Source organism: Lissotriton helveticus, chromosome 9 (assembly GCF_964261635.1).
Source record: "Lissotriton helveticus chromosome 9, aLisHel1.1, whole genome shotgun sequence".
Taxonomy (NCBI): domain Eukaryota; kingdom Metazoa; phylum Chordata; class Amphibia; order Caudata; family Salamandridae; genus Lissotriton; species Lissotriton helveticus.
This window is the reverse complement of record NC_136070.1, coordinates 1,218,556,576-1,218,562,575: the sequence shown is the minus strand read 5'-3', so window position 1 is coordinate 1,218,562,575 and position 6,000 is coordinate 1,218,556,576.

The window sequence follows — 6,000 nt, the reverse complement described above, 5'->3', positions numbered from 1 at the left end:
GTTTTTAGTTGCAGGTGTGGAAAAATTCTCCGATTTTGTGTACTGTTATGTTATGTTATGTTACGTTATGTTATGCATGTTTGTAGACTGTGGTTTCACCCGCAAGCGTTTCCTAGATTGGAAAGCAACTCATGCAACAACTAAATTTCCCAATTTTTCAGCAAAATATGTTGCTGAAAAACATTATTTGGCAGAAAGTCATGGTGTCAGTTTTTTCTCACACAAAGCCTACTTCAGTAGACTTTTTCCTTGCACTTTAAAATAAGAAACTTTGCAAATGTGAAAATCCTCAGGTCTTGTCTGCTCTCGACCCACAAGACTGGATGGTGGCACTGGACCTGCAGGATACTTATTTTCATATTCCCGTCCTGCCGGCACATCGGCGTTACCTACGATTCACAGTGGGCCAGGAGCATTTTCAGTTCACCGTGCTCCCCTATGGCCTTACCAGCGCCCCTCGGGTGTTCACGAAAGTGATGGTAGTGGTCGCAGCTCATCTGCCCAGATCAGAGGTTTCAGTCTTCCCCTATCTCGACGACTAGTTGTTCAAGGCAGGCTCGCCCCAGACAGTCATCTCCCACCTCCACACTACGGCCGACCTCCTGCATTTGTTGGGGTTTTCCATCAACGTGCCGAAGTCGCACCTGATTCCCTCCCAAAAGCTCCTCTTCATCGGAGCGGTTCTGGACACGGCGCAGTTTTGGGTTTATCCTCCTGAACAGCGAGCCAGGTCATTCGGGCTATGATTCTGATCTTTCAGCCCTTGTCCTGGGTTTTGGTCAAGAAGACCTTGAGGCTGCTGGAACTATGGCCTCTTGAATCCTGCTGAACAACCATGCCAGGTGGCACATGCGGGCTCTGCAGTGGGACCTAAAGTTTCAGTGGGCACAGCATCAGGGGAACCTGTCCGACTACGTCCAGATCTCGGAGGGCACTGCACTACAATTGCAGTGGTGGCTCACAAATCAGCATTGGGTCAGCGGCTGATCACTCTTCCTTCCCCAACCGGAGCACACAGTGGTGACAGATGCGTCTCTCCAGGGATGAGGCAGCCACATGGGAGAGGTGGAGATCGGATGCCTCTGGTCTCCGGCAGAATCCCGGCTCCATATCAACCTTCTGGAGCTTCGGGTAATCCTTCTTGCATGGAAGGCATGCCTTCCCTCTGTCAGGGGGAAGGTAGTACAGGTGTTCACGGACAACACCACCGCCATGTGGTATTGCAACAAACAGGGCGAGGTGGTGTCATGGACCCTATGTCAGGAGGCTCTGCGCCTCTGGACACTGCTGGAACGTCATGGCATTTCCTTGACGGTTCAAAACCTGGCGGGCTCTTTGAACGCCAGGGCAGATGAACTCAGCCGCCGGTGTCTGTGATGGATCACGAATGACGTCTTCACTCGGAGGTGGCGCAAGGTAAACGGCGGGGAGAGCCTTGGTTAGATCTATTCGCCACCGAAGAGAACGCTCAATTTTATCAGTTCTGCGCCTTTGGAATTCCAAGGCGGCACTCGCTCGGCGACGTTTTTCGTCGCAAGTGGAGTTGCGGTCTGTTGTATGCCTTTCCGCCTATACCATTTCTGCCCAGAGTGCTGAAAAAGATCAGCCGCGACCGGGCCCAAGTCATCCTTGTGTATCCGGACTGGGCTCAAAGAGTTTGGTATCCCGAGCTACTCAGTATGAGCCTGGATCCCCCGATCCGACTGCCTCTGCGGGAGGATCTTCTGTCGCAGCAGCAGGGGACGGTTCTCCACCCGAACCTGCCCAGCCTCCACCTACATGCATGGAGATTGAGCGGCAACAGTTGATTCCATCAGCCAGGCGTCCCTCCACTAAATCGTTATATGCCTGCAGGTGGAACAAATTTGTGGCATGGTGCACAGTCAAGACTGTGGATCCCCTTCATGTCCCTCTTTCTGAGGTCCTTTTGTTCCTTCTTTCTCTGGCCCGGCAGGTTTCTGCTCTGGGCACTGTCAAGGGCTACCTTTGGGCCATTTCAGCCTCTCTGAGGCTTCCAGATCAGCCTTCTCTTTTAAAGTCCCCTGTTGTACAGAGATTCTCAAAAGGCATTACACATATGTTCTCTCCTGTTCCTTTCATAATGACTCTGTGGGACTTGAATCTTGTTTTGACTTATCTCATGTGCGCTCCCTTTGAGCCGCTTCACAATTGTCCTTTACATCTTCTGACTTTGAAAACTGCCTTCCTGGTGGCTATCACCTCTGCCAGGAGAGTGAGTGAGCTTCAGGCTCTTTCTTGTAAGCCTCCTTTTCTGTCAGTTCATCAGGACAAGGTTGTGCTTCGCACTCGTCCTTCCTTCTTGCCAAAGGTTGTCACTGCCTTCCACATTGGGCAGACTATCACCTTGCTCACTTTCTTTCCTCCTCTGTATCCTTCCAGAGAGGAAGAGAGGCTCCACCATCTGGATCCAAAACGCACACTCTCCTTTAACCTGAATCGCAAACAAGCATTCCGGGTGAATGACCAGCTCTTTCTTGGCTACGCAGGCGCCAAGAAAGGCTGGGCTGTTCACAAGAGGACTATCTCCCGCTGTGTTGTCTCGTGTATCAAGGCCTGTTATTCTATGGCTAAAAAGGAACCTCCGGTGGGGCTGCGTGCTCATTCTACCAGGGCAACAGCAGCCACTACGGCATTGGGACGTGATGTCCCCCTGCAAGACAACTGTCAGGCTGCCATGTGGGCTTCACTGCACACTTTTACAAAGCATTATTGCCTTGACAGTCAGGTCCGGAGGGACGGCTTCTTTAGCCGTTCTGTTCTCCATGACTTTCTGGTGTAATCTTATTCGCAGACCCACCACCGGGGTTGGAATTGCTGGGGTATCTATTCTAAGGTAAGGAATCTATCACTAACGTGTCTCTTTCAGATGCACAAGTTACTACTTGTGTAACAATATATTTGTAAGAGACATTAGTTAGTGATAGATTCCTTACCGCCCCACCCATCCTCCCTGTTCTGTGAACTGATTTCTAATGTTAAGGTCATCCTTTCGGGCCCTAGTTTCTATGCACCAGTGGTCAGTATCTTACCTGGCTCGGCGTTCCTGTCGTGGAAAGTTGTGTACAGAACTGATTTTAGCGTGTTTGGGTGCGTCTAGGTAGCTCCAGTGACGTAATCTCAGAGAATACGACGCCAACGACGCACGCGGAGCCGTACGACGGCGCTTATCGATGTGCAGGGGTAGTGCTGACGAAAGCTTTCCGGATCAAGTCTGACACCTGGAGATATTCTAAGGTAAGGAATCTATCACTAACTAATGTCTCTTACAGATATATTGTTACACAAGTATTAACTTGGGCATTAGGCAAATATGTAAACAATCCAGGCAATTCAGAAACAAACCACAATAAAGTGCATTACGTAAAAAAGTTGGGTACCACAGCAATACACAGGTCAGTCACATAAAATCTCGTAGCAATGATAAAGTACATTATAAAAGACGAATCAGGCCTGACTGAAACCTGTATCAAACTTCTCCCGCAGCCTTAATAAAGAGGCCAGGAAGCGAGCAACAACATAGGTTGTGTGAACATCTGGGTATAACTGAAGATGTATACGTGCTGGCTTAACCTGGACAAAATTCAGAGATTTCAACAGTGGTACTAAGATTGTCCTAATGGAGTACCATAATAACCACAGAAAAAATACAATGCAGAATATCCTGAGCCATTCATCATTTTGCAATTTCAATAAGTTACTATATTTGGAAGTTTTTAGTTGCAGGTGTGGAAAAATTCTCCGATTTTGTGTACTGTTATGTTATGTTATGTTACGTTATGTTATGCATGTTTGTAGACTGTGGTTTCACCCGCAAGCGTTTCCTAGATTGGAAAGCAACTCATGCAACAACTAAATTTCCCAATTTTTCAGCAAAATATGTTGCTGAAAAACATTATTTGGCAGAAAGTCATGGTGTCAGTTTTTTCTCACACAAAGCCTACTTCAGTAGACTTTTTCCTTGCACTTTAAAATAAGAAACTTTGCAAATGTGAAAATCCTCAGGTCTTGTCTGCTCTCGACCCACAAGACTGGATGGTGGCACTGGACCTGCAGGATACTTATTTTCATATTCCCGTCCTGCCGGCACATCGGCGTTACCTACGATTCACAGTGGGCCAGGAGCATTTTCAGTTCACCGTGCTCCCCTATGGCCTTACCAGCGCCCCTCGGGTGTTCACGAAAGTGATGGTAGTGGTCGCAGCTCATCTGCCCAGATCAGAGGTTTCAGTCTTCCCCTATCTCGACGACTAGTTGTTCAAGGCAGGCTCGCCCCAGACAGTCATCTCCCACCTCCACACTACGGCCGACCTCCTGCATTTGTTGGGGTTTTCCATCAACGTGCCGAAGTCGCACCTGATTCCCTCCCAAAAGCTCCTCTTCATCGGAGCGGTTCTGGACACGGCGCAGTTTTGGGTTTATCCTCCTGAACAGCGAGCCAGGTCATTCGGGCTATGATTCTGATCTTTCAGCCCTTGTCCTGGGTTTTGGTCAAGAAGACCTTGAGGCTGCTGGAACTATGGCCTCTTGAATCCTGCTGAACAACCATGCCAGGTGGCACATGCGGGCTCTGCAGTGGGACCTAAAGTTTCAGTGGGCACAGCATCAGGGGAACCTGTCCGACTACGTCCAGATCTCGGAGGGCACTGCACTACAATTGCAGTGGTGGCTCACAAATCAGCATTGGGTCAGCGGCTGATCACTCTTCCTTCCCCAACCGGAGCACACAGTGGTGACAGATGCGTCTCTCCAGGGATGAGGCAGCCACATGGGAGAGGTGGAGATCGGATGCCTCTGGTCTCCGGCAGAATCCCGGCTCCATATCAACCTTCTGGAGCTTCGGGTAATCCTTCTTGCATGGAAGGCATGCCTTCCCTCTGTCAGGGGGAAGGTAGTACAGGTGTTCACGGACAACACCACCGCCATGTGGTATTGCAACAAACAGGGCGAGGTGGTGTCATGGACCCTATGTCAGGAGGCTCTGCGCCTCTGGACACTGCTGGAACGTCATGGCATTTCCTTGACGGTTCAAAACCTGGTGGGCTCTTTGAACGCCAGGGCAGATGAACTCAGCCGCCGGTGTCTGTGATGGATCACGAATGACGTCTTCACTTGGAGGTGGCGCAAGGTAAACGGCGGGGAGAGCCTTGGTTAGATCTATTCGCCACCGAAGAGAACGCTCAATTTTATCAGTTCTGCGCCTTTGGAATTCCAAGGCGGCACTCGCTCGGCGACGTTTTTCGTCGCAAGTGGAGTTGCGGTCTGTTGTATGCCTTTCCGCCTATACCATTTCTGCCCAGAGTGCTGAAAAAGATCAGCCGCGACCGGGCCCAAGTCATCCTTGTGTATCCGGACTGGGCTCAAAGAGTTTGGTATCCCGAGCTACTCAGTATGAGCCTGGATCCCCCGATCCGACTGCCTCTGCGGGAGGATCTTCTGTCGCAGCAGCAGGGGACGGTTCTCCACCCGAACCTGCCCAGCCTCCACCTACATGCATGGAGATTGAGCGGCAACAGTTGATTCCATCAGCCAGGCGTCCCTCCACTAAATCGTTATATGCCTGCAGGTGGAACAAATTTGTGGCATGGTGCACAGTCAAGACTGTGGATCCCCTTCATGTCCCTCTTTCTGAGGTCCTTTTGTTCCTTCTTTCTCTGGCCCGGCAGGGCTCTGCTCTGGGCACTATCAAGGGCTACCTTTGGGCCATTTCAGCCTCTCTGAGGCTTCCAGATCAGCCTTCTCTTTTCAAGTCCCCTGTTGTACAGAGATTCTCAAAAGGCATTACACATATGTTCCCTAATGTTACTTTCATAATGACTCTGTGGGACTTGAATCTTGTTTTGACTTATCTCATGTGCGCTCCCTTTGAGCCGCTTCACAATTGTCCTTTACATCTTCTGACTTTGAAAACTGCCTTCCTGGTGGCTATCACCTCTGCCAGGAGAGTGAGTGAGCTTCAGGCTCTTTCTTGTAAGCCTCCTT